Raw genomic sequence first — 24,268 nt, 5'->3', positions numbered from 1 at the left:
GAGCAAAAGGTCAAGGTTTTAATAGTGGTGTTTTTCATAAGAGGTACAAGGTAATCTGTTAAGTAACCTAATAATATATTAATGTGTGTGTTTTCTGGAGCTTGATAAGACAAAGTAAAAAATTATCAAAATTTAAGGCACTATGCAAAGTGCTTTAATTAATTAATTTTTTAATAGCGGTGTTTTTCGTAAGAGGTACAGGGTAATCTGTTAAGTAACCTATTAATACATTAATTTGTGTATCATCTGGAGCTTGATAAGGAAAAGTAAAAAAAGTATCAAAATTTAAGATGCTATGCAAAGATAATAGAAGTATCATTAGAGTCACTACCCCACTTACTCATTGATATTAGTGTAATTTTGATCAAAAGTGTACACCTTAAAAAAACTATACAAGTATCTAAAATATGCAAATGAATAAAGGTAAAATTAAGCAACTAACATACCAAGATCAAACAGGGTTTGCTTTAGAAATACAAGGAGACCTCCATATAACTTACCATATTAGTATAACGATCTATATGGATGCCACAAAATTTCTGAAAGAATGATCACCCATTTATAACGGAAAGAAATTTTCTTGACTTGATAAAGAGTATCCGAAACAAATAGCAAATTCTAACAGTTTTCCCTCTGTCTCCTGTATAACAAGTAGCACCTGTCTTCTGCCTTCTCTGTGAAGATTAAATAAGTTAATACATATAAAGCATTTATAATAGTGCTTGATACATGAATAATAATCTTTGTACACAGCCTGTGGGAGCCAGAGTGCACAAAAAGGGACCTTGTCCTCTGAGTATTGGAGATCTGTAGTTTCCTTACTAATTGGTGTTTCTAATCAGAGAGATACAAAGAGGCAGTGGCCATTGGGTTTGCTCCTTCATATATTGTTGCAAGCTCCTTCCCCTCTGGATGAAGTGACTGCTGGGTAACTTAAAGGGATAGTACCCATCCTCCCTACTTTTATTATTTTTGTTTTTCCCTTTGGAGAGCCAGACATAGAAATCCAGAACATTCAAACACAATGTCATATATGGGGAAAATTAAAAAGCGAACACACATGCCCGTGGAAAGGTGCAGGCTCAGAAAGACTTGAGAAGACCCTTAAGTTTATGCCCCAGGCTTATTTATCCATGGCACAGAGACAGCCTACAATAATTTTTAAAAAATAGCAAACCCTAGGGAAGGTGGAGTATCTGATTCCCAGAGTTACCAGATTATTACAATCAAACACACAGTTTTCAACAGCAACAACAAAAAAACACAAACTATACCAAGAAACAGGAAAGTATGACCCATTCAAAGAAAAAAAAAGTAAATTAACAGAAACTGTCCTTAAAAGACCTGGTAGCAGATCTACTAGACAAAGACTTTAAAATAACTGTCTTAAATATGCTCAAAAAACTAAAAGAACATGTGGAGAAAGTCAAGAAAACAATGTATGAACAAAATAAAAATATCAATAAAGAGATTTAAAAACTAAGAAAAAACAAAAGGAAATTATTGAGCTGAAAAGTACAATAACTAAAATGAAAAATGCACTGGAAGCATTCAAAAACAGATTTGAGTAGCCAGAATAAAGAATCAATGTACTTGAAGATAGAGCAATGAGAATTATCAAATCTAAGGGATGGGGAAAAAAAGATTGAAGAAAAGTAAGCACAGCTTAAAAGACCTGTGCCTGTGGAACACTATCAAGAGGACCAACATACAGACTGTGGGGGTCCCACAAGTAGAAGAGAGAAGGAAAAAGGCAGAATATTTAAAGAAATAATGGCTGAAAACATGTCACATTTGATGAAAGACATAAACGTAAACCTGCAAGAAGCTCCACAAACTCCAAGTAAGATGAACTCAAGGAGACCCACCTCAAAACACATTAGAATCAAAATTTTGAAAGCCAAAGGGAAAATCATGAAAACGCCAAGAGAAAATGTAATTTGTCACATACAAGGGATCTTCAATAAAATTATCAGCAAATTTTTCATCAGACATTATGGAGACCAGGACCGGGGGTGGTGGCTCACACTTGTAATCACAGCACTTTGGGAGGCCGAAACAGGGAGATCGCTTGAGGCCAGGAGTTTGAGACCAGCCTGGCCGACATGGCAAAACCCCCTCTCTACTAAAAATACAAAAATTAGCTGGACATTGTGGCCCACACCTGTAATCCCAGCTACTTGGGTGGCCGAGGCATGAGAATCACTTGAACCCAGGAGGTGGAGGTTGTGGTGAGCCAAGATCACACCACTGCACTCCAGCTTGGGTGACAAAGCGACACTCTGTCTCAAAATAATTTTTTTTAAAAATTTTAAAAAGAAATTATGGAGAACCACAAGGCAGTGATCCAATATATTCAAAGTGCTAAATAAAATGGCTGTCAAACAAGAATCAAACATCTAGCAAAAGCATTCTTAGAAAGTGAGAGAAAAATTAAGAGGTTTTCAGATAGACAAAACACGAAGAAGTTCACTACCACTAGAACTGACCTACAAGAAACGCTACAGGATGTCCTGCAGGAAAAGATACATTGGACAGTAACTCAAAGCCAAATGAAGAAAACAGTCTGTCCATAAAAGTAAGTATATGAGCAATTATAAAAGCTAGAAGTGTTATAACAGTGTTATGTAATTGCACTTTTTTCCTACATGATATGAGACTATTACATTAGAAAGTAATCATTATTCTAAAAGCTACAATTATTGTAACTTCGGTTTATAATTCTATATCTGGTTTTCTAAATAATTTAAGAGGCTAATGCACTAAAAAGAATTCTTTATGTTATTTAGCACACAATAAATAAATATATAATTTTTTACTTCAATAACTGAAACAGGTGAGGATGGAGCTGTTAAAGGAGCAGCATTTTGTCTATTATTGAAGTTAAACAGATATAAATTCATATTAGCATGCTATAACTTCAGGATGTTAAATGTAATTTCCATGGTACCAGCAAAGGAAAACTATAGAATACATACAAAGAAAATAAGAAAGGAATTTAAATATTTCACTATAAAAAATCAACTGAACATAAAAGAGAGTAATGCAGAAAATGAGGGACAAAATTGCTATAAGGCATGTAGACAAATAGCAAAATAAAAAGTATCTTCTTATCAATAATTACTTTAAATATAAATGGATTAAACTCCCCAACTAAAAGGTATTGGCAGAATCGATTTTAAAACAAGATCCAACTCTATGTTGTCTATAAGAAACTTATTTCAGATCAAAAAACATAAATGGATTGAAAATGAAAGGATGAAAGAAGCTATTTCATGCAAATAATGACCAAAACAGAACAAGGGTGGCCATAGGAAAATCACACAAAATAGACCTTACATCAAAACAGATTACAAAAGCCAAAAAGGACGCTATATATCAATAAAAGGGTCAAGACAGCAAGAAGATATAACAATCAAAAACATATATGCAGCTAATGACAGACTATCTAAATATGTGAACCAAGAACTGACAAAATTGAGGAGAAGAATAGGCAGTTCTATAATAGTAGGTGAAGATTCCAATACCCTACCCTCGATAATTAATAGAACAACCAGAAAAAAAATAAGTAAAATAATAGAGGACTTAACAGCAACAACAACAACAAAACGTAGATCTAACAGATATATAGAGAACTCTCTATATATTCTTCCCAAGTGCATGAGACATTTTCCAAAATAGAGCATGTGTCAGGCTAAGAATTAACTCTCAGTATATTTTTTTAAATACATATAACACAAAATACTTTCTTTGACCACAATGGAATGAAGTTAGAAATCAACAAGTGAAACTGGAAAATTTACAAATTTCTCAAAATTAAACAGTATGCTCTTAACCAATGGATCAACAAAAGAAACTAATTCAAAGGGAAATTAGAGAATCCTTAGATATTATATAGCACAACTTATGGAACACAGTAGAAGGAGTGTCAATGGTTAAATTTATAAACACTTATATTAAAAAACAAGAAAGGTCTCAAATCAACAGCCTAAGTTTATAACTTGAGGAACTAGGAAAGGAAGAGCAAACTAAACCCAAGGCTAGCAGGAGAGAAATAATGAAATTTAGAGCAGAGATAAATAAAATAGAAAATAAAAAAGCAATGGAGAAAATCAACAAATCCAAAAGTTGTTTCTTTAAAAGGATCAACAAAATTGACAAACTTTTAGTTAGACTAATTAAAAAAACAGAGAAGACTCGAATTATTAAATAAGAAATGAAATTGGAGATATCACCAATTCTAAGAAAGAATAAGGATTATAAGAGAACACTCTAAATAATTGTATGCCAACAAATTGTATATCCTAGATGAAATGGACAAACTCCTAGAAACACAAAATCTACCAAGACAAAATTAGGAATAAATAAAAAATCTGAATAGACCTATAAGTAGTAAGGAGATTAGATCAGTAATAAAAAATCTCCTGACAAAGAGATGCCCTGGACACAGTGGCTTTGCTGGTGAATCCTTCTAAACATTTAAAGAACACAAATTTTTCTCAAACTTTTCCAAAAAGTTGAAAAGGTGAGAACATTTTCTAACTCATTATGTGAGGCCAACATTACTCTGATACTAAAGCCAGACAAAGATACTAAAATTTAAGAGAACTACAGGCCAATATCCTTTGTAAACATTGATGCAAAAATCCTTAACAAAATACTGGCAAACTGAATTAGGCAGCATGTTAAAATAATTTTACACCATGACCAAATATCATTTATTCCTGGGATACAAGAAGAGTTAAATATAAGAAAATCAATCAATGCAATGCACCACATTCAAGAATGAAGAAAAAAACCATCATGTCAATTGATGTAGAAAAAGTACTTGACAATATTCAACACTCTTTCATAATGAAAACACTCAACAAACTAGTAATAGAAGAAAACTACCTCAACATAATAAAAGCCATATATGAAAAAATCACAATGAACATTTTACTTCATGGTGAAACACCAAAAGCTTTTCCTTAAGATCAGAAAGAAAGAATGTCAGCTTTGACCACCTGTATTCAATATTGTACTGGAAGTTCTAGCCAGAGCAACGAAGCAAGAAAAATAAATAAATGCATCCAAATTTGAAAAGAAGATATAAAATTATCTCTCAATATAAGTTTGTATGTAGAAAACTCTGAAGATTCTACGAAAAAAAAACTGACAGAATAAATGAATTCAGCAAAGTAGCAGAAATTAACGCACAAAAGATCAGCTGTATTTCTATGTACTAACATTTTAACAATATGAAAAAGAAATTATAAAAACTATTTTATTTACAATAGCATCAAAAAGATCAAAATACTTAGGGACTAACTAAGGAAGTAAAAGATGTATACAATGAAAACCACAAAATCCTGCTGAAAGAAATTTTAAAAGATAAGTAAATGAAAAACGTACCCCATGTTCATGGATTGAAATAATTAATATTTTTAATATGTGAATTCTATCCAAAGTGATTTACAGATTCAACACAATCCAATCAAAATTCCTATTCTTTGCAGAAAAAGAAAACCTTACCCTAAAATTCATATGGAATCTCAAGGGATGCAGAATAGCCAAAGCAATCTTGAGAAAAGAACAAAGCTAGAGGACTCACACTTCCTGATTTCAAAATTTGCTGTAAAACTGCAGTAACAAAATAGTGTATTACTGGCATAAAGACAGACATATAGAGCAATGGAATAGATTAGAGAGCCCAGAAACAATCCCTAATATATAATCAGTCTTTTCAACAAATGGCCCTGGAAAAAAAATGTATATCCACATGCAAAAGAACAAAGTTGAACCCTTACCTAACATTATATTAAAAAATTAACTCAAAATAAATCAAGTACCTAAATGTGAGACCTAAAACTGTATAACTCTTAGAAAAAAACACAGGGAAAGCTTTATGAGATTGAGTTTGACAATGATTTGAATGTGACATCACAGTATAGGCAACAAAAGAAAAAAATATAAAAATTGGACTTCGTGAATTTTTTAACATACATCGAAAGACACTATCAACATAGCAAGTAGACAACACACAGATTGGGAGAAAGGATTTCCAAATTACATATCTGATTCTGATAAGGGATTAAAATCCAGGCTATATAGAAAACTTCTAAAACTCAAAAATGACAACAAAAAATTCCAAAATTGACCATATACTTGGAAGTAAAGCTCTCCTCAATAAATGTAAAAGAACAGAAATTATAACAAACTATCTCTCAGATCACAGTGCAATCAAGCTAGAACTCAGGATTAAGAATCTCACTCAAAACCGCTCAACTACATGGAAACTGAATAACCTGCTCCTGAATGACTACTGGGTACATAACGAAATGAAGGCAGAAATAAAGATGTTCTTTGAAACCAACGAGAACCAAGACACAACATACCAGAATCTCTGGGATGCATTCAAAGCAGTGTGTAGAGGGAAATTGATAGCACTAAATGCCCACAAGAGAAAGCAGGAAAGATCCAAAATTGACACCCTAACATCACAATTAAAAGAACTAGAAAAGCAAGAGCAAACACATTCAAAAGCTAGCAGAAGGGAAGAAATAACTAAAATCAGAGCAGAACTGAAGGAAATAGAAACACATAAAACCCTTCAAAAAATTAATGAATCCAGGAGCTGGTTTTTTGAAAGGATCAACAAAATTGATAGACCGCTAGCAAGACTAATAAAGAAAAAAAGAGAGAAGAATCAAATAGATGCAATAAAAAATGATAAAGGGGATATCACCACCAATCCCACAGAAATACAAACTACCATCAGAGAATATTACAAGCACCTCTATGCAAATAAACTAGAAAATCTAGAAGAAATGGATAAATTCCTGGACACATACACTCTCCCAAGACTAAACCAGGAAGAAGTTGAATCTCTGAATAGACCAATAACAGGAGCTGAAATTGTGGCAATAATCAATAGCTTACCAACCAAAAAAAGTCCAGGACCAGATGGGTTCACAGCCGAATTCTACCAGAGGTACAAGGAGGAGCTGGTACCATTCCTTCTGAAACTATTCCAATCAATAGAAAAAGAGGGAATCCTCCCTAACTCATTTTATGAGGCCAGCATCATCCTGATACCAAAGCCTGGCAGAGACACAACAAAAAAAGAGAATTTTAGACCAATATCCTTGATGAACATTGATGCAAAAATCCTCAATAAAATACTGGCAAACAGAATCCAGCAGCACATCGAAAAGCTTATCCACCATGATCAAGTGGGCTCCATCCCTGGGATGCAAGGCTGCTTCAATATACGCAAATCAATAAATGTAATCCAGCATATAAACAGAACCAAAGACAAAAACCACATGATTATCTCAATAGATGCAGAAAAGGCCTTTGACAAAATTCAACAACCCTTCATGCTAAAAACTCTCAATAAATTAGGTATTGATGGGACGTATCTCAAAATAATAAGAGCTATTTATGACAAACCCACAGCCAATATCATACTGAATGGGCAAAAACTGGAAGCATTCCCTTTGAAAACTGGCACAAGACAGGGATGCCCTCTCTCACCACTTCTATTCAACATAGTGTTGGAAGTTCTGGCCAGCGCAATTAGGCAGGAGAAGGAAATCAAGGGTATTCAAGTAGGAAAAGAGGAAGTCAAATTGTCCCTGTTTGCAGATGACATGATAGTATATCTAGAAAACCCCATTGTCTCAGCCCAAAATCTCCTTAAGCTGATAAGCAACTTCAGCAAAGTCTCAGGATACAAAATCAATGTGCAAAAATCACAAGCATTCTTATACATCAATAACAGACAAACAGAGAGCCAAATCATGAGTGAACTCCCATTCACAATTGCTTCAAAGAGAATAAAATACCTAGGAATCCAACTTACAAGGGATGTGAAGGACCTCTTCAAGGAGAACTACAAACCACTGCTCAAGGAAATAAAAGAGGATACAAACAAATGGAAGAACATTCCATGCTCATGGGTAGGAAGAATCAATATGAAAATGGCCATCCTTCCCAAGGTAATTTACAGATTCAATGCCATCCCCATCAAGTTACCAATGACTTTCTTCACAGAATTGGAAAAAACTACTTTAAAGTTCATATGGAACCAAAAAAGAGCCTGCATCGCCAAGTCAATCCTAAGCCAAAAGAACAAAGCTGGAGGCATCACACTACCTGACTTCAAACTATACTACAAGGCTACAGTAACCAAAACAGCATGGTACTGGTACCAAAACAGAGATATAGATCAATGGAACAGAACAGAGCCGTCAGAAATAATGCCACATATCTACAAGTATCTGATCTTTGACAAACCTGACAAAAACAAGAAATGGGGAAAGGATTCCCTATTTAATAAATGGTGCTGGGAAAACTGGCTAGCCATATGTAGAAAGCTGAAACTGGATCCCTTCCTTACACCTTATACAAAAATCAATTCAAGATGGATTAAAGACTTAAATGTTAGACCTAAAACCATAAAAACCCTAGAAGAAAACCTAGGCATTACCATTCAGGTCATAGGCATGGGCAAGGACTTCATGTCTAAAACACCAAAAGCAATGGCAACAAAAGCCAAAATTGACAAATGGGATCTAATTAAACTCAAGAGCTTCTGCACAGCAAAGGAAACTACCATCAGAGTGAACAGGCAACCTACAAAATGGGAGAAAATTTTCGCAACCTACTCGTCTGACAAAGGGCTAATATCCAGAATCTACAATGAACTCCAACAAATTTACAAGAAAAAAACAAACAACCCCATCAAAAAGTGGGCGAAGGACATGAACAGACACTTCTCAAAAGAAGACATTTATGCAGCCAAAAAACACATGAAAAAATGCTCAACATCACTGGCCATCAGAGAAATGCAAATCAAAACCACAATGAGATACCATCTCACACCAGTTAGAATGGCAATCATTAAAAAGTCAGGAAACAACAGGTGCTGGAGAGGATGTGGAGAAATAGGAACACTTTTACACTGTTGGTGGGACTGTAAACTAGTTCAACCCTTGTGGAAGTCAGTGTGGCGATTCCTCAGGGATCTAGAACTAGAAATTCCATTTGACCCAGCCATCCCATTACTGGGTATATACCCAAAGGACGATAAATCATGCTGCTATAAAGACACATGCACACGTATGTTTATTGCAGCATTATTCACAATAGCAAAGACTTGGAACCAACCCAAATGTCCAACAATGATAGACTGGATTAAGAAAATGTGGCACATATACACCATGGAATACTATGCAGCCATAAAAAATGATGAGTTCGTGTCCTTTGTAGGCACATGGATGAAATTGGAAATCATCATTCTCAGTAAACTATCGCAAGAACAAAAAACCAAACACCGCATATTCTCACTCATAGGTGGGAATTGAACAATGAAAACACATGGACACAGGAAGGGGAACATCAGACTTCAGGGACTGTTGTGGGGTGGGGGGAGGGGGGAGGGATAGCATTGGGAGATATACCTAATGCTAGATGATGAGTTGGTGGGTGCAGCGCACCAGCATGGCACATGTATACATATGTAACTTACCTGCACGTTGCGCACATGTACCATAGAGCCTAAAGTATAATAATAATAATAGTAACAATAATAATAAAAAAAAAATTGGGCAAATAAGTAATATAAAATAACAAAAATTATATACAAATTATCTCAAGAAATAGAGAGGCAAAAAAATCTTCTCTACTCATTTCATGAAGCCACATGGTTTTTTTAAAAAAAACTAATTAAAACATTTCAAAAATATAATTACAGACAAATACCCCACATGATCATAGACACAAAAATCAATAAGATACTGCAATTTAAACCCAGGAATATATGAAAAGAATAATAAATACATCATTTCTAGGTGGAGTTTTCCTCCCCTGATCCCCAAAGTGTAAGGTTGGCTTAACATTCAAATATCAATCAATGTAATTCAACATATTAACAAAATGAATGAGAAAAATTATGTAATTACCTCAAAAGATGTAGTAAAGTATTTGACAAAAGTCAGCACTCCTCATTGATTAAAAAAATTTCTGCTGCTGCAATTATACCAATAGTTCAATATTAAGCCCTGCCCCTTACAATCAGGAAAAAAGCGAGACTATCAATTTTCACCATGTTATACCACAGTGTAGTAAACTTTCTAGCCAAAGCAGTAAGAACAACAAAATAAATATTTTTAAATTTCATAAATATTGGAAAGTAAAGAATGAAATTGTCACTATTAGCAGAAAACATGATTATGTACAGCAAGGATTCAGGATGCCAAATCAATATATGGAATCAATTGCATCCCTATATAAGAACAATAAATAAATGGAAAATGAAACATAAAAATAGAATACCATTTACAATAGCATTTAAAAAAGCAAATACCTAGTAATTAATCTAACAAAAGATATGCCAGATCTCTATGACAGATTTCTACAATGTTCTTAGAAAACTATTGCTGAAGGGTTCAACTTCATTCTTTTGTATGTGAATATACATTTTCTATTTGTGATAGAAATGAAAGATCTAAATAATAGAAAGATAGGCCAAGTTTATTTATGTGTATGCTATTTAGACACCTATTCTGCCCTAGGTGATCTTTGGATTCAGCACAATTCCAATAAAAATTCCCGCATGATTTTTTGAAGAAATTAACAAGCTGATTCTACAATTTATATTGAAGTGCAAAGAACCAAGTGTATTAGTCCGTTTTCACACTGCTGATAACGACATACCCAGGACTGGGCAATTTGCAAAAGAAAGAGGTTTAATGGACTCACAGTTCCACATGGCGGGGGAAGCCTGACAATCATGGCAGAAGGTGAAAGACACATCTCACAGAGTGGCAAACAGAGGAGAACCTCTGCAGGGAAACTCCCCTTTATAAAACCATCAGATCTCATGAAACTTACTCACTATCATAAGACTAGCACAGGAAGGACCCACTCCCATGATTCGATTACCTCACATCCCTCCCACAACACGAGGGAATTGTGAGAGCTACAATTCAAGATGAGATTTGGGTGGGAACACAGCCAACCATCTCACCTAGAATAGTCAAGATATTCTTGATGTAGTAAAACAAAGGTGGAGGAATTACCTTACTGTGATGATTAATTTTACCTGTCAACTTGAGCGGGCTAAGGGGTGCCCAGATAATAAGTAAAATATTATTTCTGAGTGTGTACATGAAGGTGTCTCTGAAAGAAATTAGTATTTGAATCAGTACATTGAGTATAGAAGAGCACCCTCACCAATTCAGGTGAGCATCATTCAATCTGCTGAGGACCTAAAGAAGCAAAAAATCAGAGAAAGGGTGAATTAACTTCCTCTATTTGAGCTGGGACATCCATCTCCTCCTGATGTCAGACATTGGTATTCCTTGTTCTTGAGCCCTTGGACTCAGGCTGAATTACACCACGAGTTTCCTGGCTCTCCAACTTGCAGATGGTAGATAATGGGACTTCTCAGCCTCTATAACTTAGTGAGCCAATTCTCATAATAAATATATATCTGTGTTCTGTTTTTCTGGAGAAACCTGACAAAAACAACTATTTTATTTCAGAAGAGTTACTGGTATTAATTAGTTACTGGTATTAATCTAGACTGCACATTGCCTTAAGAATAGATAAATAGGTTGATGAACCAGAATAGATACACCAGATATCTCCATACATTTGGGATCATTTGATATTCTACAAGAGCACATGTCATTTCAATGGCAGAAATAAAGTCTTTTCAAAAACTCGTGCTATGAATAGAATAACCATCACTTCATATACAAAAATTAATTTGAGTGGAATTATAGGCATAAATCTAAAAATATAAAAATCTACCAGAAGAAAATGTATTCACAATCAAGGATGGGCAAAGATTTAGAAAATTAAAAGTATTAACCATCAAAAAGATAATTTAGACCTCATTAAAAATAAAAATGTTTGTCAAGACGCCATTAAGAAACTAAATGGAGGCCAGGCACGGTGGCTCACACCTGTAAACCCAGGATTTTGTGAGGCCGAAGCGGGCGGATCACAAGGTCAGGAGACAGAGGCCATCCTGATTAACACGGTGAAACCCCATCTATACTAAAAATACAAAAAAAAATTAGCCAGGCGCAGTGGCAGGCACCTGTAGTCCCAGCTACTTGGGAGGCTGAGGCAGAAGAACGGCATGAACCCGGGAGACAGAGGCTTCAGCGAGCTGAGATTGCACCATTGCACTCCAGCATGGGCGACAGAGCGAGACTCTGTCTCAAGAAAAAAAAAAAAAAAAAAGGAAAAAGGAAAAGAAAAGAAAACAAACTAAATGGAGAAGTCCTTGACTGGAGGTGCCTGACTTGACTCTCAATGCACATATCCGGGAAAGAACGCATACCAAGAACATCTAAAGAACTCCTTCAAATCAAAAATAAAGAAATGAACAACCCAAATTTTTTAAACGGGCACAAGACTTGAACAGACATTTCACACAAAAAAAATCTTATACAAAAAGCCAATAAGAAAACGTAAGGCTCTCAAAATCATGATTAATTGGGCAAACACAAATTAAAAACAATGAGATACTACTATACACTCAGCAGAAGGGCTAAAATGTAAAATACCGGCAACAGTCCATGTGAGGATAAAAACAATTGGAATGATCATGCATTGTCAGTGGTAGTGTAAAATGGAACAATCACTTTGGTAATTTTATATAAAGCTAAACATTTAGCTACCCATATTCCAGAAATTTTATTCCTAGAAATTTAACCACAAAAATAATAATAATCAGAGCAGCCTTATTCACAATAACCAAAATCTAGAAATAACCTATCAAAGGCGAATGCGGAAACAAACTGTGGTGTATTAGTATCATTGAATATTATTCAGCAATAAAAAAATGAACAACTGAAATATGCAACAACATGGATGAATCTCAAAAAAATTATGAGCAAAAGAAGAGGACACAAAAGAATAGATACTTTATGATTTCATTTATGGTAAGTTCTAGAACAGGTACAGTTAACCTTTAGCGATAGAAATCAGAACACTGGTTGCTTCACAGGTTCTGGGTCCGAAAACCTGGGTTTGCAATTGTCTGTGATGCTATTTTTAAAAAAAAAGTTCTACAAACTAGGTAATTTACAAATAATAGAAGTTTATATCTCACAGTTCAGAAGCTGTAAAGTCCAAGATCAAAGGTCCAACAGATTGAGTCTCTGGGGAGGGTTGGTCTGTCTGCTTCAAAGATGGCACTTCTTACCACATCCTCCCACAGTGGAAGGGACAAACACTGTGTTCTCACATGAGGAAAGGGGGCAAAGTCATCTTTTTCAACCCCTTTAATGAAGGCACTAATCCCACTCATTAGGGTAGAGGCTTCATGATTTTACCAGCTCCCAAAGGCTCCACTTCTTAATATCACCATAATGGTGATTAGGAATAAATGAATGTTGAAGGGACTTATTCAGACCATAGCAAAGTCTCAGTCTCACCAAAAATTCCCCAATCTTCCATCCCACCCTATTCCCTTGTTTCCTTCCCATCCCCTCCTCAGTTGATTTTATCATCATTACATTGTTTACAAAGGAATTCCTAGTTAACTCATAATACAGTCATCTGCAAATTGGAGACATATTTTCTGTACAGTTTGGTCAATGAGTTTGTTACAGAGGAGAAGGATTTTTAGTATTTATTATTATTATTATTATTATACTTTAGGTTTTAGGGTACATGTGCGCAATGTGCAGGTTAGTTACATATGTATACATGTGCCATGCTGGTGCGCTGCACCCACTAACTCATCATCTAGCATTAGGTATATCTCCCAATGCTATCCCTCCCCCCTCCCCCCCTCCACCCCACAACAGTCCCCAGAGTGTGATGTTCCCCTTCCTGTGTCCATGTGTTCTCATTGTTCAATTCCCACCTATGAGTGAGAATATGTGGTTTTTGGTTTTTTCTTCTTGCGATAGTTTACTGAGAATGATGATTTCCAGTTTCATCCATGTCCCTACAGAGGACATGAACTCATCATTTTTTATGGCTGCATAGTATTCCATGGTGTATATGTGCCACATTTTCTTAATCCAGTCTATCATTGTTGGACATTTGGGTTGGTTCCAAGTCTTTGCTATTGTGAATAATGCCGCAATAAACATACGTGTGCATGTGTCTTTATAGCAGCATGATTTATAGTCCTTTGGGTATATACCCAGTAATGGGATGGCTGGGTCAAATGGTGTTTCTAGTTCTAGATCCCTGAGGAATCGCCACACTGACTTCCACAATGGTTGAACTAGTTTACAGTCCCACCAACAGTGTAAAAGTGTTCCTATTTCTCCACATCCTCTCCAGCACCTGTTGTTTCCTGACTCTTTAATGATTGCCATTCTAACTGGTGTGGATTTTTAGTATTTTTTAATGAGCTTCAAGACAGACCCCAAACTGTCACTTTTATTCACAAAACTTTTTGCAGTTTTTTCTGATCCAGGTCCCCTGGCACTATTATTTTTTAAATAGCCTGTACTCCCTCAATAATTGAAATTTGTTTCATATACCTTTTCTTCTCCATTTCTTCTTTTCTTCCCCCTTCCTCCTCCTCCTCCTTTGTTTTGAGGCCACTTCTCCACTAGAAGTGATACTGATTGCAGAGAGAGTGGCTGAGAAGTGGAGGGATAGAAGAACTGTAGCAGGCAAATAGGATAAAGTTGATGGGGATTAAGTATGGGACCCTCCCCCACATTGGAGGGGCTTGCTTTAGGATGGAAACCCAAAGTTTGGCATCCCCAAAGTAACCGTGACCCAGAAGCTGACAGGCCCTCCTAGGGCACGCAGTCCAGCTTCAGAGCACTGCAGTCTCTGAAATTGGTCTGAGATGATCCCAGGCTGCTACAGCTCTCAGGGGCCTGGAAAAGGCACATGTAAAGCCCTCTCAGGAGGGAAGATATCATCCTAGGCCTGGAATTATTTCTATTCTGCAATTGCAACAACTGGCACAAACTAAACAATAGCTATAAGCACCAAAGGAGGCATTAAAACATGAAGGAACATGAGCAGAAATGTTACACAACATATTGAAACCCAGAGGAGCTCCAGTGATGTTAACAGACACAGATTCTAAAATAAGAATGAATGAATCAATCAAACAAAATGCATTTTCATTTATTAAAAATAGCCCTTAATTAATCGACTTAGGAAGGATCCTAAGAAAAATGAGAAGTGAGGCAAGGACCTGGAGAGCTTCTTTCTTCAAGTTTTGTTTCTGAGCACTGAAGGGAGGATCCCAACAAGGCCTTGGTAGGGTACAGTCATGCTGGTGGTGGTACAGTGAAGCTGCTTGACTGTAAGCTTCATGTCATCACCAATGGCCACAGACATGGATGCAGAAGGCAGAACTGGCATGTGGAATATCACATTCCCCACTCTCTTCTCTAGGTGCTGTGTCTATGGTGTGTCTTATTCTCCAGATACAATCCAGGATTATTGACCTAGAGTTTTAAACTTTGAGGGGCTCGCTAGAACTTGAAGAATAAGATAGGACATCCTTGACAATTTGGAGAGATACAAGATTTACAAAGATGGTTTTGGAGCTGGAATCATTCATAAGATAGGAGATTGGGCGTCATTCGACTCTCAGACCCAGTTATGTCACCATGAGCTCTACACACCAGAGTGTCAACATTGCCTGTTTGACTGTAGCTTCGTGATGATAGGGAATCTGTCTTTCTTACTCAATATGTTTTTCCCAATATTTATCACATTGCCTGGCATTGAGTAGAGGCTCAACAAATGTTTGTTGAGTAAATACACAGTCACAAAAACATTCAGAATTAGGTGAGGCACCCATTAGCACATTTTGATGTCGATTAAATTGAAATGTACTGAGACTAGGTAATCTACACAAAATCACTTAAGTCAGTCAATAAAGTGGTACTCAATTTAATAATTAATAATGATAGCTAATACTTACTTAACACTACTATATACCAAGCACTATTATAAGAATTTTACATACAGTAATTTTAAGGCCCACTGCAATCCTATTTGGTAGTTAAACGAGAATCTCTATTTTACAAATAAGAAAACTGAAGCACAGAAAGGCTAAATAGGCCAGGCGCAGTGGCTCACTCCTGTAATCCCAGCGCTTTGGGATGCCGAGGTGGGCAGATCACTTGAGATCAGGAGCTCGAGACCAGCCTGGCCAACATGGTGAAACCACATCTCTACTAAAAATACAAAAATTAGCCAGGCATAGTGGCAAGCACCTGTAGTCCCAACTACTCAGGAGGCTGAGGCAGGAGAATTGCTTGAATCCAGGAGGCGCAGGTTGCAATGAGCCGAGATCACGCCACTGTGCTCCAGCCTGGGGACAGAGCAAGACGCCATCTCAAAAAAAAACACTAAATAATTTTCTCTAGTTCCTGTGCCTCCTAAAAGAGTTGAGCTGGGATTCTGATGCAGGTGGTCAGGTTCCCTAGCCTAAGCTATGAACTATCACCTCCAATTCAATGGAAAAATATAACGAGTTCAATCTCAGATTTCCTCTTTCTAAATGAGTCTCATTGTACCATGCTGTCTTTTTTCTAAATGCAGTCAGTTCAGTCGGGACTGTGTTGATTCTGAACCTTGTTCTCCTTGCAAAAGTTTCATCTTAGATATTTTTATGTTTTCATAACTAGTTAGAAGGTTAGGCATTCTGTTTATTTTAAAAAACATACAGAAATATTGATGTATTGACTCAAAGTGTGCTGTTACCTAAATGAGTTGATTTTTCATGAAAACTAGTCAGTCCTATCTGTGATAAAATATAGCCCAACACTGTCAAAAGCTACTCAGTAGCTTTTGGGACAGTGCCTTCTCACTGCAGAGAGTTTACTTAAAACATGTTCATTAAGGCTGGGTGTGTTGGCTAAGGCCTATAATCCTACCTCTTTTTGAGACAGAGGTAGGAGGATCCCTTGAGGTCAGGAGTTCAAGATTAGCCTAATATTGTGAGGGCCCATTTCTCAAAAAAAAAAAAAGAAAAAGAAAAAAGAAAAAAAAATTAGGCTTGGTAGTGTGCATCTGTAGTCCCAGTTCCTTGGGAGGTCGAGGCAGGAGAATCATTTGAGCCCAGGAATTCCAGGCTGCAGTGAGCTATGATCATGCCACTGCTCTCAGCCTGAGTGACAAAGCAAGACCCCAAGTCCAAAAAAAAAAAAAAAGTCAATTAACTTGCTGGCTGTACTAAATTAATCTTTTCCAAAGGGCTTTAGATTTTTCAAATTTAGATGTTTATTGTCCAATTATGAGACATCATGTTTGTGATAATGTAGCAATTTGACTCTACTATTTTTGTACATGGCCTAGTGATTTTCAAACTATGGTTTCAGCAAAGAGTCTACTGCCTAAATAGCCTGGCTTTCCTGTTTGAAGGTCTTTGGCCTGTTTGTCAGAAAAGAAAAGTTTTCCGTTCTATGCATACATATTTTTAAAGGCATTTCTCTGCTATATCAGCATGCCTGTTTCAGGTAAGTATCAAATATATGCTTCATATCTGTGATGTGATAAAATCAATACGTATAAAGTCTTCTATTCTCAAATTTATTTAGACATCAATATTCTTTTTAGCCAGATAAGTGAAAATTGGCATCTACTTAAGTCCAATATAGAGCATAAAGAGAATTTTCAGAGAACTAAAGCACCATTTACTAAAATGTAAATTGAAGGTGGTGGACGAAGATAATATAGCATTTAGAAAACAAATTGCATTTTGCAGGCAACACAGAGTGAATCCAGATGGAGAAATCTCTCTACATTATTTAAAAAAAAAAAAAAAGACTGATGCAAAAGGAAAGCATTTTAGGGCATTGAGAAATGCATTCTCTTATGGGATGAACTATCTCATTAGTGCAAATGTGGTCTTGAACTCTATATGAGGGTGAACCTGAGGCCAAAGGCAGTGCCATCGATGGTACACAATTCACTCACATTTGGGCTAATATTGTATAATCGAAGGCTTTCTTGGGCTTATCATATCTTGCCACCCAGTGCGGTTCCTGAAGGCCAGGATTGCTTTAAATGCATTCAAAAAAAAAAAAAAACAGGCAGACCCTACTACATTGAGCATTTGTTTTCTGGTTTTATGCCTTTCTTTCAGCAGGATGGCTATTCCACAGAAAACATACTTTCAGTATAATAAACTGTCATAACTGTGCCCCAGATCTGCCATTCCCCTCCACATCCACTCTGCATCCTCCGCCATCTTGTTTCTTGCTTGGGAGGTCAACCTCTAAGGCCCATAGCAATAGGTGCTCCTTTCCTCAGGCTTGCTTTTGGGTTAGCAAATAAAGAGTCCCAGCAGATCATCAAAGGGAGAGAGGAAAGCATAGTTGGTTGCCTCAGGCTGGTCATGTCCATCCACAGAAGGGCACAGTTCTCAAAACACACCATTTTCTCCTTTCAATTTCCAATACCATTATCTCAACTCTTCCATTTGGTCCTAAGGTTGGCCACACCTGGTATATTAGCCCCAAGGCACTGTACTATCTCGGAATTTCTCTCAGCTCCCGCGCTACCCCTTTTACATAGTCCCCTTACAAAATACCTCTGCCCCCTCATGAATCATCCTACTTGAGTGTGCCACCAGATTCTACTTGGGCTTGACTGATGAAGTTAACAGCATCAGAAAAAAAATGTTTTAAACTCTTAAACGTAATAAAGAGAGCTTAGAAATTGTGTTAAATTCTTCTGCAAATCAAGAATGCATAACTTTCCTTTTGCTTATAAAATAAATAGATAAAACATTTTTAAGTAAAATGACTAAAGAACTTACTAAAGCCTTACTTTATCCTTTACTGGACAATAAACGTGATGCAATATAAACCTCTGACTTAAGAGACCATCCTTCATTTTTCACTTAGCACCTGTTATATACCAGACACTCTGCTAAGCGATGGAGTTGCAGCGATTGATAAGAGACAATCTCTGCCTTGAAGGAGCTCACATATATGCACCGATTATTATAATGCTGTGTGACAAGGGTGATGAGAAGAGAAAGTGTGTTATAACTCAGCTCAAGATACAAGCAAAAGTTTCCAGCAAGAAGAGGGATTCTTTTTTTTAACTGAAAGAAACTGAACCCTTTTATACCTGGAAGGAAGGAACAAATTTCTGGAAGAGATGCCAAAAAATAAAGTTAAGAGTAAACGTGAAATTAAGGTGTTAGAAGCTAATTACATGTCACTTTTTTGTTTGTTTTATTTATTTATTTATTTATTATTATTATACTTTAGGTTTTAGCGTACATGTGCGCAATGTGCAGGTTAGTTACATATGTATACATGTGCCATGCTGGTGTGCTGCACCCACTAACTCGTCATCTAGCATTAGGTATATCTCCCAATGCTCTCCCTCCCCCCTCCCCCCACCCCACAACAGTCCCCAGAGTGTGATGTTCCCCTTCCTATGTCCATGTGTTCTCATTGATCAATTCCCACCTATGAGTGAGAATATGCGGTGTTTGGTTTTTTGTTCTTGCGATAGTTTACTGAGCACTTTTTTAAAAAAGAAAAACTTAAACAAGAGACACCTTTTGTTTGCGTGGATGATGCAGGGTTGAGTATTTTAAATTATGAAAGTCAGTTTCAGCGTTGCAATCCAGAAGGACTCTATCTCCACCCGAGGATTTATGATTACTCAGCCATCTGTGACCAACAGTCCCCACAGAATTGTTCCAAATTTATTCTCCAAAGTTAAGCCTATGATGGAAAAAAAAATCTGGCACCCGTGCAGTACGTGAACATCTGGATTCATTTTGAACAGATAAGAACCAGATACCTGATATTTTAAATTTTTAATGACTATAAGGAATAATGTGGAAATATATTATTCTATTGTAATAAAGTAAAAAGAATTAATTAAATATATTGGAAGCATACTGAAAGTGGTTGCAGTACCAAACGGTCTATGAAATTGCAGAATACTATTTTGAAGATTTACTTTTAGAAAACAGAAGGCCACAGGGAAAAGATACTGAATCCTGAAAGTCAATTGAATATAGGATTCATTGTCCCAAATTTTGTTTAAATTGGAAGATCAGTCACTTTAACAATTGTTCTTGAAAATGCATTTCAAATTTGAATGTCTGTAAGTTAGATAATACATACATGATATGGCTGGCAAGGGATGGAGTGGACCTCGTTCCCAGAGAACAAAATATAATTATAGAAAAACTAATTCTAACTTGAAAGGCTACAGCTTTAATTACAGCCTTCCTTAGACCAACACACTAACAGAGGAAGGATAATCAGAAGCACCGGCAAGCAGTCCTGATCACTGGGAAAATCTATCCCAATGTCTACTTTATCCACAGCCCTTTGTGCTTCTCCAGATTCACTGCAGAGATTAATATATTAATAGATAGAGATGGGCTGGGTGTGGTGGCTCACGTGTGTAATCCCAGCACTTTGGGAGGCCAAGGCGGGCGGATCACAAGGCCAGGAGTTCAGGACCAGCCTGACCAAGAGACCAGCCTGGCCAACATGGTGAAACCCCATCTCTACTAAAAATACAGAAACTAGCTGGGCATGGTGGCGGGAGCCTGTAATCCCAGCTACTTGGGAGGCTGAGGCAGGAGAATTGCTTGAACCCAGGAGGCAGAGGTTGCAGTGAGCCAAAGATTGCACCACTGCACTCCAGCCTGGGTGACGGAGAGAGACCCAGACTCAAAAACAAACAAAACAAACAAAATAGATGGAGATGTAGTTCTTAGTCTTTAAAGCTCACATCTATCTCGATTGTATTCTGTTATAGCAGCCTAGACTGAGTAAGACACCTGTAAAATAAGAACAGGACAAGGTACCAGTTCTAAGCCAGGCACAGAGGAATCAGGGATGGGTATGTCCTGGCCTTAAGACACAATCTAGTGTAGAGATAATAGGAAGATTCAGTAAAGCAAAGCAATGAGGCTGCTATGGAACACAGAGAAAAGGAACTTAATCCCAGACTTTTTGTGACTCCTTTTCTTCACAGCAGATAAGGCCATGCGAACAATGGGATCATTTGACCTTGAACCCATTGACTCATTCTAGAGTTAGATACAAAGCCAAAACAAGAAGTAGAATGATATGAAAAGTTACCCTTATATATTTACAAAATTTAAAAGCCTATGGAGGGAATATACAGAAACATCAGTGGAACAAATTGAGAGTACAAAATGTTGCCCAAATGGTTATCTCATTATAAGTTAAAGGTAGCACTTCAAATCAATAAAGAAATATTATTTAATAAATATTAATAGCCAACTATACAGCCACTTGTTTTCATTAAACATTTAAATATTTACATGGAAATGACGAACTCCAGAAATGTACCTGAAAAAGGGGTGGACGTAAAGAGGCCTGTCTTTCCAGGCTTCAGGAATAACAGCAGAGCAAGGCCTCCAGCTCTACTCCTTTGCAAAATACTAGGACCTCATAAGGCCTTCTGTGCAGAGAGCTGGGGATTAGGGTGGTGGTGGGGGGAGAGAGGTCTCAACAAGAGACAATAGCAGGGCCAGAAATAAAAGGTTGGTCCTATGTGATAAAGCAAATCTTGGGCCAATAGTGCCTGTCCCCCAAGAAGCAAACCAGCAAAGGGAGCTGCTCTAGCTTGTCACTAAGAACGATGAACATCCCCTCATTCCTCCAAATGTAAGGAGATTATCTGCACATATTCATTTATATGAGTTTCTGTATGTTTCCTTCCTGAGAATTTATAAAAAGCCTCTTACTAGGTAAAGTATATGAAGTTTTTAACGTCTGTAATACATATATATATATATATATATATATAAAACCATGTACGTATATATATATATATATAAAACCCAGATACTTTCTAGAAGGAGTATACCAATTTTTACTCCCACCAGCAGTGTGTGAAGTGCTGCCAGTATTGAGTAGTATCTTTTTTTTATTTTCGCAAATAGGTGAAGAATTGTATCTCGCTGTTATAAATTATATTTCCTTGTTGCTAATGAGATTCAAATTGCTTTCAACTTTCAGTCGCCTGTGATTATCCTGGTGTGTGTGCATGTGCACACAGATGTGTATGTGTGTGCACGTGTGTGTGTATCCTCTGCTTTAGACTGCTATTCTTTTAAATTGGCTATGTCAGTATAATTTCATCTCTCTACATACCAATGTCGTGTCATGCTGACTATAATGGAACTTGGTCATAAGATCACCCAACATAAGACTTCTAACTGTCAGAGGAAGGTTTTACAGACTGTGCAGAATTTACCTGTTGATAGAGGTTAATTATAAATGTTTGTTCTTTTCTAAATCTTTCCCAACACCTAAGCGACTTGTGGAGAAATGCCCAAGATTTGGTTTAAGGTAGCTAGATTTATAGATATTTTAGATTAAGTATACAAAATACATTTATTCAATCAGGGTACTACCCCTGATTGTATAGCACCTGTACAGCACTTTTTCTTTCCATTTCAGTTCCAAGTATGGGAACAAGCTCATTATTATAAACAACGAATAGTACTGGTACCATCTCTTTATAATTTATGTCTTGATTCAACACATAATGCATCTTTTAAAATCATACATTTTTTTCTTGTAAGGGATTCATTTGGCAAGAGACTTTTCTTAATCACATCATGTTTCTTAACAACTCGAAGAGATATTTTAAGACACTTAAATATCTTTCAAATGTTCCCTCCAATTTTTATTTTTAAATCCTTAAATTTCTACTTAGCACAAAGTTTTTCCTTACAACTATTTCTTTTTTAGAATGAATAATAATTCACTGTGAACACATTAATGTAATACTAGTGCAGATCATTTAAAAGCAGTTATTCAAAGTAATAATGCTCATTCTCACTGTACAATAACTTGGCCACATATTACATCTTGACCCTTTCCTTTATTGAGCAACTACTATAAATTGACACTATGCTCTGTGGTCATGAATGTGAACAAGACAAAGACTCAACAATCAATTAAGGTTGCCAGGTTTAGCAAACAAAAATATTAAATTTTCAGTTAATGTGAATTCTAGATAAATTCTTTTTAGTGTCAGCATGTCTCAAATATTTTATGGGATTTAGTTATACTGAAAAACATTTAGTGGCATGAACCCGGGAGGTGGAGCTTGCAAGGAGCCAAGATTGCGCCACTGCACTCCAGTCTGGGCGACAGAGCAAGACTGTCTCAAAAAAACAAACAAACAAACAACAACAAAAAAAATTTAGTTCATCTGAAATTCAAACTTAACAGGGCATTTCGTATTTTTTCTGGAAATTTAGTTATGATCCAACAGAGGAATAATAAAAATCATGATGTATTTAATAAACATAAAATAAACAGTTGTATTAAGCACTAGAAAATAGCTTAAGTTAGGCGTGGTGGCTCACACCTGTAATCCCAGCACTTTGGGAGGCCCAGGTGAGCAGATTACTTGAGGTCAGGAGTTCGAGACCAGCCTGGCCAATATGGTGAAACCCCATCTCTACTAAAAATACAAAAATTAGCTGGGCGTGCTGGCGCATGCCTGTAATCCCAACTACTCTGGGGGCTGAGGCAGGAGAATTGCTTGAACCTAGGAGGTGGAGGTTGCAGTGAGCCGAGATTGTGCCACTGCACTCCATCCTGGGTGACAGAGTGAGTCTCCCTTTCAATCAATCAATCATCATCAATAAAATGGGAGTTTAATCACGCTATGCAAATTGAGAAGTGGAAGATAAGAGAAGGATTTATTAAAGAGTTGTTTCTGAACTGGGTTTCAAGCAAGCAAGTTATATTCAGACAAATGGTAACCACTGGTGTTCCAGAAAAGGGGGAAGGCAGAAGTAATGTTGGACTCAAGAAAAGAGCCACATTTATCCTAATAATTGTGGTCCATTTGGGCTGGCAAAGAAGTTTATACTGGGAGATATAAAACAAGCGGTACCATAAATAAGGTATGTAAGTCTAAAGTGATAAAGTATGAAAAATATGCACATTATATTTCTAGTATATTAATTATAAATTCAAGGGTACAATAGTTCAACAGTACAGGTCGGTGACGTAATTTCTGTCTAGAAAAAACAGCTATTTATATCAAGAGTTATAGCCCCCTCTACTGGTCAGAAGGAGAAAAATCCTCCGTTGATACCAAAATGCAACGGTTGGACAGACTGGGTATTTCATTATAAACCATTTAGTAATATTGGCAGTTTTGCGGGATGTCTTATTTTAAGCTGCACAAGTCTTTTTATAAATACCACAATTCAGAAACGAATTAATAATACAAAATACTCCAAAAGTTGGGGGATTCTTTTAAAGCCATTAAATGGAAAATGTTAGATTGT

Source organism: Pongo pygmaeus, chromosome 8, assembly GCF_028885625.2.
Source record: "Pongo pygmaeus isolate AG05252 chromosome 8, NHGRI_mPonPyg2-v2.0_pri, whole genome shotgun sequence".
NCBI lineage: Eukaryota > Metazoa > Chordata > Mammalia > Primates > Hominidae > Pongo > Pongo pygmaeus.
The sequence above is the reverse complement of the archived record's forward strand: the minus strand, read 5'-3'. Positions refer to the sequence as shown.